The sequence below is a fragment of the Engraulis encrasicolus genome, chromosome 16 (genome assembly GCF_034702125.1).
Source record: "Engraulis encrasicolus isolate BLACKSEA-1 chromosome 16, IST_EnEncr_1.0, whole genome shotgun sequence".
Classification (NCBI taxonomy): Eukaryota; Metazoa; Chordata; class Actinopteri; order Clupeiformes; family Engraulidae; genus Engraulis; species Engraulis encrasicolus.
Window position 1 is genome coordinate 4,221,345 of NC_085872.1, and position 10,600 is coordinate 4,231,944.

The 10,600-nt window shown below is 44.7% G+C and overlaps 1 long non-coding RNA gene across 1 annotated transcript; it reads right to left on the reverse strand.

Moving 5' to 3' along the window:
* Positions 1-3,381: 3,381 nt before the first annotated feature.
* Positions 3,382-8,339, reverse strand: LOC134466231 (uncharacterized). The gene is made up of 7 exons (XR_010038246.1): positions 8,092-8,339; positions 6,652-6,718; positions 6,351-6,455; positions 5,820-5,898; positions 5,606-5,715; positions 5,264-5,368; positions 3,382-3,550 (listed from the first exon to the last, which is right to left on the reverse strand). It is a non-coding gene; the product is annotated as an uncharacterized LOC134466231 (long non-coding RNA).
* Between the last annotated feature and the right edge of the window lie 2,261 nt (positions 8,340-10,600).

A 10,600-nucleotide genomic window follows, 5' to 3' on the forward strand; every position in this document is an offset into this window, starting at 1 on the left:
ACTTTCATTTCATTTTTTTTTTTTCATGAACTGTTCATTTAAATCAGTTTGTTTACCTAGGGGTCGGGGTAGACTGCCCGGTTCCCCAAGCTGTGCAGGGTTTATTTTGCCCTGTTTTCCAAACCACAGCTTTTGTTTTACAGGTTCAGTCTGTTTGGTGGTCGGATGGTCCGGCCCACTCTTGTCTCTGGTTGTGGAACGACCCTGATATGAGATCGGGTTCTCCTCAGGGTGCCTGAGGGCAGGTCAATGTTGTATGACCTGGGTGTCTGAGCTGGACCACTCACCGTACCTGTCTCTTTTGAGTTCTTCACCCAGACCTTTTGTCCTGGCCTGAGTGCTGGTCTTGCCTTTGTGTTGTGTCTTTTGTTGAACCAGGAGGCCTGTTGCTCTTTTACCTCCTGGTCTTTCCTTCTGAAGGCCTGCAGGTCAGGCCACGCAGGTTGAAGTTTCCCCTCGCTGACCGGCAAGGGCGTCCTGATGTTGCGGCCCATCAGCAGCTGTGCCGGGGACGAGCCGTGCGCCAACGGAGTGGCCCTGTAGGCCATGAGCGCCTTGTGGGGATCTTCTCCCTTCTTCAGAAGCGATTTCACCGTCCTCACCGCCCTCTCAGCCTCTCCGTTACTTTGAGGGTAGCGGGGACTGCTGGTTGTGTGTACGAAGTCGTAGTCTCTGGCGAAGGCTGCAAACTCCGCTGCAGAAAATTGGGGGCCGTTGTCACTGACAACGGTCTCTGGGACACCGTGACGGCCAAAGATCGCCTTCAGCTTGCCTGTCACGTGAGCTGTGGTGGTGGAGGTTAGATTTGCCACTTCTATGTAGCGTGAGTAGTAGTCTATGCACAGAAGATACATTGCATTTTCCCACTGAAAAAGATCCACTGCCACACGCTGCCATGGCCTCTCTGGCAGCTGGGTTGTCAGCAGTGGCTCTGGTGCATTGTGGGCGTCCTGTGCACACGTTACACAGTTTCCCACCCTCTCCTTGATCTGTTTGGACAGACCTGGCCACCACACTGACTGCTGCGCTCTGGCCACACACTTTGTCATACCTTGGTGACCCTCATGGATCTTGGCCAGCATTTCCTCCTGCAGTGTGGCTGGGATGACGAGTCTTTCGCCTTTCATCAGCAGTCCGTCTGCCACCAGCAGGTCCTGTTGGTACTGCCAGTACAGCTGCAGTTGTGGTGGAAGTGCCTTTTTGTTCCGGGGCCAACCTGTTTGCACCATACATTTCAGTCTTTTACACACATCATCTGCATCTTGTGCCGCTCTGATCTGCACTAACCTCTGCTCTGATGCTGGCAGGTGCTCCATGATAGTGTTGATGGAGACACACACATCCTCCTCCAGCTGCTTGTCCTCTGGCGTAGGCGGCGCTTGGATGGGTGCCCTGGAGAGAGCGTCCGCTGTGACCAGCTTCTTTCCAGGCACGTGCTCGATCGTGTATGTGAAGCGAAGCAGCCGCAGCCTGAATCTCAGGATGCGGGGTGGTAGGTCATCCAATGCCCTACTGCCCAGCAGGGAAATCAGAGGTTTGTGATCAGTCTGTATTAAAAAGTCCTTCCCTATCAGGTAAGACTGAAAACGCTCGCACGCCCAGGTCAGCGCCAGCGCTTCCTTCTCTATCTGGGCGTATCTACGCTCCGTGTCTGTCATGCTGCGAGATATGAAGGCTACTGGCCTCCACTCTCCAGACTGCTGCTTCTGTGATAACACTCCCCCTAGCCCAAAGGATGAAGCATCTGCTGCTACTATAGTCTCTCGGTTCAGACAGTACTGGGCCAGGACTGATGGTGAGCTGAGTTCTCTGCGCAGCTCGTCGAATGCTCTCTGCTGTGCACTGCCCCACACCCAGTCTGTGTCTGATTTGAGCAGGTCTCGAAGTGGCTGAGTGAGCTGTGCTATACGTGGGGAGAACTTGCCCACGTAGTTGACCATGCCCACAAACCTTTTTACGTCCGCAGCATCCTTGGGGGTGGGCATCTCTGTGATGGCTTTGATCTTTGCTGGATCTGCTTGTATGCCCCTCTCGCCGACGATGTGGCCCAGGAACGCCACCTCGCTGACGGCGAACTGGCACTTATCACTGTTCAGTGTCAGCCCCTGTCACAGCACGCAAAGGGGGATTTGTGACAATGAACTCGTCCCTAATCGTCCACGGACTTGCCTAACTTTCGTCTGATTTTGAGCGCTTGAGAGAATCAAAACTAACAATTTTGATGACACCTAAATCGCCCGGAAGCGAATCGCGAGCCGCTAACAGGTCTCACAGCAGGGTGTTAATGGCCCAACGATTACCACATGAAAGGCAATGACAGCCAGCCCGGAACGCGGACTAGCCTTGCTCTTATTGGACGAAAAAGACACGTGACTCAAAGTAAAAGAGCTGCGCTATTGGTTAGCAGCTACGACCTTCTATTGGTCACGTTGGATTAATTTATGCAGACCGTATACAGTAGGTCCGTATAATTATGCAAAAATTATTATTAATAATATACCTAGGTTGATTTTACTTTGTATATTCACATCATTATATTCACATCATTATAGGCTGCACTGTGATGGGGCTTTAGCATGCATGATGTGAATTTATTGATAAAATGAAAATCAATGAAATGAATTTTTTTTTAAAAACGCTTTTAATATCACACCAAACAATGTACACACACTTTGACAAGAACCATGCAACTACACACATATCCTGCAAACAATATACTATGCAGTGATGTACACAGCACTCAGGTCACAAATGTACAACTAGGAAACATTTCATTGCCGACAAGTAAAGTTTGGGCAGGCTGTCATCATGCTTTAGCGTACGTATCGCACGCTAGTGCATGGTGCGACGCATTTTGAATTCAAAGCGTGCTCCTCAACGCAACGGTAAAGGGCTTTCATGCACTTTTGACGAGGTTTGCGCAGTTTTCCCGCCGTGTCGGCGATTTTGTTTTGTCACAGCGCATTTCTGTTACTAAACGCAAATATGTTTTGCTGTGCCCTAACCAAAACCACCCCTAAACCTAACCTGTCAGTGAAGTAATGTTTCTGCGCACGACTTAACTTGAAAATGCGTATTGGACACACGCGATAGTGAGTTCAAATCAGCGTGTCATAGATACGCTTAGCCTATGCATGATGTTTGGGAAGGGCACAATTCATAAAACTCAGAAACATACAATGCTTTTTCAAAAAAGGGTTCTATGTTCCCCGCTGCATCCAAGTAGACTGCTGCCACATTGCTAAGAGCAGGTTGTTGTTACATCTCTGACAGGTTAGGTTTAAGGATAGTTTTAGTCAGGGCACATACAAAAATGGATTTTAGTAAAAGTTGTCAATTCATAGTAAATATGTGGTAATATGAAAGTAAGAGGAAAAATACTACAGGTACTGCCTTTTAATACAGACTATACAGGTATGTACAACATTATAAACATTGCTGTTGATTTCATGTTCTTCAGACGCCAATCATGCCAGCAGGGTCTACTGAAGGTCTCTGGTCACTGCGTCCTCGTCATACTGCAACAGGCACTCAGTCTCACTTCTGGGAGCTGTAGAAACAACAAATAAATTAATACTTCACCATGCACCTCATATTGACATAGCAAATATATCAATAAGCAAGTCATATTGAGCCCAACAGGGATAATCTCCTATTTCAGTCTTCTATGGTCTCATGCACTATGTCTCCCTGCCAGGATATGTAGGATGTAAGAAAATAAGGTAACACTTCCAAATAAGGGGCCATAATTAACAGTAAAGTACCTATAACCTAACACTTAAGTAAGGGTTAATAATCCGCCATATTAGACACATACTAATTGTTATTAATGCATATGTTGAGCATTAGTAAGCAGTTACTTAACTATTAGATAACAATAGCATTTTATTATTTAACTAATAGATAAGTAAGGGCACAGTTAATAGTTAAGTAGCTATCAGGTCATACTTAACTAAGGACCAAAATGAATACTTACTTAATACAAAAGTATGGCATAACTAATGGATAAATAATACATAAATATTGGGGTTTGGGACCCTTATATTAGAGTTGGCTGAGGATAACTAATGGTTAATTAATGGATAGATATTGGTGTTTGGGACCCTTATATTAGAGTTGGCTGCGGATAACTAATGGTTAATTAATCCATAGATATTGGTGTTTGGGACCCTTATAATAGAGTTGGCTGCGCATACCTAATAGTTAAGTAATTAATCTACTGTGGTGTCTAGTTTTCACTCGTTCAAATCACTGTAATAATGGCAACAGGAGCCATTATATAGCAAGGATTGGACGTACACTTCTCAATGATGGTGGGGTGATGAGATATACCACTTATTAGTTTTAATGGTAAAAACCCTACAATAAAAGCAGAACATTATGAAGAGTAATAGTTTTGAAGCGAAACTAAATCATTCCTTTGTGATAATTAAGTTAATGTCTGAGAATATTAGCTCCAAGAAGTGCAGTGCATGATGGGTACTCAATCTACAGACAATATTCCTGTATTATTTATTCATTAGTTATGCCTTACTTTTGTATTAAGTAAGTGTTAATTTTGGTCCTTAGTTAAGTATGACCTAATAGCTACTTAACTATTACTGTACCCTTACTTATCTATTAGTTAAATAATTGTTATGCTATGAACTTGTAACACAAGGTAATAGTTATATAATAGTTAAATAACTGCTTGCTAATGTTTGATTTATACATTAATAACAATTAATATGTGTCTAATGTGGTGTTAAGTAATGATTATTAACCCTTACTAAAATATTAGGTTATAGCTACTTTGCTGTTAATTATGGCCCCTTATTTGGAAGTGTTACCGAAAATAAATCAAAACATAGCAATGCACAGCATTGAGAACTTATCTATAAAGTAGTAGCACAAGTCATATTGCCAATGTAGGCCAGGGGTGGGGAACCTATGTCTTGAGGGCCGTTTGCGACCCTTGAGGCCGTTTTATCTGGTCCCCGATATAATTTTAATGTTATTCAGCTTCACATAAAATATGACATATTTTGTAAAGGAACCTTAGAAAATACATTTGCAATACAATTAAGTTATATTCAGGGAAGCTGAAGAAGGTGGTGTTTGTTGTGGCTGCCTTCAATATAGGTCTAAAGTGAAGGGGAAAATCCTGGTTTGTGTTCATAGTACGGCCCTTGGAGAACTTTTACGGCCCCTCGGGTGAATTTGAATTGGCCCTTCGAATGAGAAAGGTTCCCCACCACTGACGTAGGCTATAGGTTAAGCTTACCCTCTTTCACTCTTCTGTGGTGAGACTGTGCCCATTTTGGGTTGACCTCCACACGCGTCTGTAGCACAGCACACAGGATTGCAGGACACAGCATCCTGCAGGACACTACAAAAAAAACAAAAAAAAACAAGGGGAATGAATAAATTACCTGACCAGTTATTAAACAAATGAAAATTGATGTGCCAGAGCTGTGGTAAAAGTAACCTTGGGTCCAAATCATCTAGGCCTAGGGTGTGTGTGTGTGTGTGTGTGTGTGTGTGTGTGTGTGGTAAATCCAGTGTTCACATTATTCAGATATGAGAATTAATTCATTCATTCATTTTAACTGACATTAGTACATACCCATATCAGTGCCATTTCACCCTGCCAAGACACTGGACCTGGGTCTATTGGAGCTCTCTGCTCAGGGTGTCCTCGTTATACTGCAGCAGGCACTGTTGTTTCTATAGTTCCTAGAAGCGAGACAAATAAATAAATACTTTACCATGCACCTCATATTGACATAGCAAATATGTCAATAAGCAAGACCTATTGAGCCCAACAGGGATAATCTTACACTATATCAGTTTTCTGTGGTCTCTTGTAAGATTGGCCCATCACCATTCTGCAGGACACTACCGTCTCCCTGCCAGGATCTGTAGGATGTAAGAAAATAAATCAAAACATAGCAATGCACAGCATTGATTACTTATCTATAAAGTAGCACAAGTCATATTGACAATGTAGGCCAGGGGTGGGGAACCTATGTCTCTAGGGCCGTTTGCGACCCTTGAGGCAGTTTTATCTGCCCCCCCCCCGATATAATTTTAATGCTATTCAGCTTCACATGAAATATGACATATTTTGTAAAGGAATCTTAGAAAATACATTTGCAATACAATTAAGTTATATTCAGGGAACCTGAAGAAGGTGGCATTTGTTTAAATGTGGCTGCCTTCAATATAGGCCTAAAGTGAAAGGGAAAATCCTGGTTTGTGTTCATAGTACGGCCCTTGGAAGACTTTTACGGCCCCTCGGATGAATTTGAAGCGGCCCTTCGAATGAGAAACGTTCCCCGACCCTGACGTAGGCTATAGGTTAAGCTTACCCTCTTTCACTCTTCTGTGGTGAGACTGTGCCCATTTTGGGTTGACCTCCACACGCGTCTGTAGCACAGCACACAGGATTGCAGGACACAGCATCCTGCAGGACACTTCAAAAAACAAGGGGAACGAATAAATGACCTGTCCAGTTCTATAAAAAAGAATACCCTGAAAAAGAACACCCTGTTGTTTCTACAGCTCCTAAAAGCGAGACAAATAAATTAAATATTTTGCCATGCACCTCATATTGACATAGCAAATGTATCAATGAGCAAGTCATATTGGTCACAAAGAAGTTAATCTTACATTCTTTCAGTCTTCTATGGCGAGTTAGGCCTTCAGGTGACTCGTCTTCGCCATATGAGACAGCAGCCTGTGAAAACATGGTAAATAGAATAACCCATTAACCTTGGGTCCTAATATAATACATGGACATAAACTAGCCTACATTATTTAGACAAGGTCAGTAGACCTCCACGTGAAACAATAAGAAAAAGTGACCATACATAATTTCAATTTCTTGAAGAGGCCATCTACACTTATTTGTGCAACAAGTGCTGTTTTGAGGACCCATACTTTTAAAGGACAGGTTGCCTACTGTTGCAAATGGCAGGGTATTTCACATTGATTTCGGGGTGGCGTGCTCAACTTGACCACTCTGGTCGATATTGAGCTCGCGCTGATACATTGGGCTCGCGTTACTGAGAGCTGCCGCCAGAACTTCTCACGGTTAGCTTTCATAATATAGAACGCAACATGGAAGAATTGGTCGGTTTGGTGAAAGGGCAAGGTGTTTCAATGGATGTTAGCTACTCGATACGATTCCCAGATTCACGCTCCCATCTCATTACACTCCCATTTCATCTCGCTCCCACTAGCCAGACTAACGGTACCACCGCCATATTACGGAGCCAGTTATCTTGTTGATGTTAGTTTTTTGTTTCTAACCCTAACCTTAACCCTAACCCTAAACCTAACCCTAACCTTAACCCTAACCCTAAACCTAAACCTAACCCTAACCCTAAACCTAAACCTAACCCTAAATTGCTTGTATGTGGCAGTATATGATAATACGTGAAATATAATCGGGTGGGGACCGCAAGTCCGGGAGTGATAGAAACACCGGGGACCGCACGTCCGGGAGCGAACTCCGTTGGGAGTCTGTATGCCCTCGATACATAGTAGTGACGCTACGACCAAGCTACTAGAGAATGTAATTAAACTAGTCGCTTCGCTACTGCCCAGCACTGAAAACCAACATACCCAGACGGCACACCAGTCTTTCCAACGTCGCCTAGATGCATTTTTGCCGCTGTAAAATACATTGGCAAGGCGTCTAAGCGTTAGTTCATCAGCGAAATGCCGGGCAGACGTGAAAAATGAGCAGTGCCCAACATCTAGTTGATGAGCTAACGCAATAGCATGCCAACGGTAGCCTTTGTCTATCTTTAGGCAGGGGAAAGGCAACTGAGAACGAGCAATGTCAAACAATTTACCATCAACAAGTATAGTTAACATATTCACTGTTTCACCACAGCATTTTGTCATTACGATGCTCGCAAGTCATCAGAATTTCCTAGCGTACAGCAGCAACTAGTGTAGTCACATTGAGGGGACTTGAGCTACCAGCTATGTAAAGCGGCTGTGCCATAACTTAGCAACATTGGCGGATCTGTGTTCAGATGAGCTATTCAATCGCTCTTGAGTACTGAAACTTTAAACCACAGTTGAGTAAAATGTACTTACATGTATATGAAGCCCATTTTCCGTTGGTATGTGAGGAACTTTCCCCCCATATCGCCAAGAAACTTGTAAACCACACAGACAACGCGTGGTTCTGTTCAATCAGGAAGGTGCTGTTGACCGCGGCTGATGGCTTCTTTGTGGCTTGTGTGTGGAATTCGCATTGTGCCAATTCGTTTTACTGCCACCTAAAGGCTTGGTGTAGAACTAATTTAACCAGAGACGGTCTATTTTCAACTAACTTGAACAATCCTTGCTTTAGTTCAGAATAAATACCATTTAAAAACCAGAGTGGCCAAGCACATTGATGTTTTTCCTCAAAAGCAGCTGAGGAACCTTTTTAATTCGAAGGGTCACTTCAAAATGTATGTCCAAGAAAGATCATTCAGATGATTCTATTTTGATAGCCTAGGCCTATTCTCATTTAAATGTTTATAGCACAGATCGAATTGTTTGATTAACTTAATTTCTGAGCTTATAGTATCATAATAAAATGTACTGACAGCGAAGCTGTGGCTAGTAGAAATGTTTAATGCAGGGGTGGGGAACCTTTTTCATTCGAGGGGCCACTTCAAATTCCTACCATGGTCATAAAATCCTCCGGGGGCCGTACTATGAACACAAATCAGGATTTCCCCATAAAATTTAGGCCTATATAGACACCTTTAGGCCTATATAGACATATAGACATCTTTAAAGGTAGACACCTTTAAAACAGTCCCCACCTTTTCTATGTCCCCTGAATATAGGCTAACTTAATTGCATTGGAAATGTAATTTCTAAGATTCCTGTGAAGTTGCAAAACATTATAATGATATCAGGGGCCGGATAAAACGGCCTCAAGGGCCCTCGAGACATAGGTTCCGTATCCCTGGTTTAATGGTTAGTGATTCTGAAAAACACCACTGGGCAGCGTGAAAAAACATAGCCTACACATACACAGACACAGACACACACACATTTTAGTAAAAGGCCAAAAAATGCCCTAGGGCCCCAACAATCCCGTTGCCTAGGGACCCCAAAATCCTAGAAACAGGCCTGCCGACCCCCCACTCCCTCCCACCCACCTGACCTCACCCCACCCCACCCCACTTGAAATTGACTGGGGCAGCTCCCGACCTGATCACTGGCATTTACATATTAAAGGCTCTTCTAAGAAGGGGATGGGAGGGGGGCATGGGGGAGCCGCAAATGCTGTGGCTTGAGGTATGAGGCAATTTAAGGTGCAAAACTCATCCACAAATTCCTCTTTTCATGCAGTGTGTTCCTGGAGCCGCCTCAACACCCTGTGCAGCCTCTGGTCATGTTGCTCTCGAGTTGACCCGAAGACCAGGATGTCATCAGCATGGCATACAGTCCCTTCTAGCCCTGTCAACATCTGTGTCAGCCGTTTTTGGAAGTGCTCAGGTGCTGACGATATGCCGAATGGCAGTCTCTTGTAGCAGTATCGCCCGAATGGCGTGATGAATGTAGTGAGTGGGACTGATTGTGGATGTAGGGGTACCTGCCAGAATCCAGCTGTAGCATCCAGCTTCGAAAACACTGTGGCCCCAGCCAGCTTGGCCAGGGTTTCGTCGACAGCTGGCAGGATGTGTCTCTCTCTGCAGATGTACTCGTTCAGGCGAGTCATGTCGGAGCAGATCCTGATTTTCCCGTTGGGCTTCGGAGCCACGACCATGCCCGCACACCAATCTGTAGGCTCCTCTATGGGCACGATCACACCCATTTTCTCCATTCTCTGGAGCTCCTCCTTGACCTTGTCGTGCAGTGGCAGAGGTACACGACGTGGTAGCGACAGTGCAAAGGGCTTAACATTGTCCTTTAATTTGATTTTGTACTCTCCTGTGAGGCAGCCCAGTCCTGTGAAGACCTCGGAGTACTGTTTCTTCATGTCATTCTCAGACTCAACTACACTGTCCACTACATGAATCAATTTCAGGTCTGAAATGGCTGGCAGACCCAGCAGTGGTGTTGCTAGCTTTTGCACCACATAGACAGGGGGTGCATCCCAATATGTGACCTTGCCTCCTCCACTTGCTTCTCGTCATGATGACATCACTGACAACAGCATTATATTTCAATATCTTGCAAAAGCTCAATTGTAAAGTGTTTTTCTCATTTGCAATTGGGATGGTGAATGAAAAACAGTCCCTCAAAAGTTGTTGTGGCGAGGCTGACAGCTGGGAAACTTTATCGTTTTCTCCACGGAGGAGGGGCCAGGAGGAGGGACGAGGAGACAAGCACAAGTGGAGGAGGCAAGGACACATATTGGGATGCACCCAGGCTGTACTGTTGTCCTGTCTTTGTATGTCATTACTGCATTAAACTGACCTCTGACCTGAAGTGGTTCGTTGCTGGGTCCACACAGTGGTATGGATGCTTTGGTGAGTGGGCCATGCAGTCTCTCGGAGTAGGCAGCGCTTGGGATGACGGTTGCGTCCGCACCTGTATCCAGCTTGAAGGTAAGTGCCTGTCCATTCACTTTCAGTGTTTTCGTCCATGCAGGTTTCCT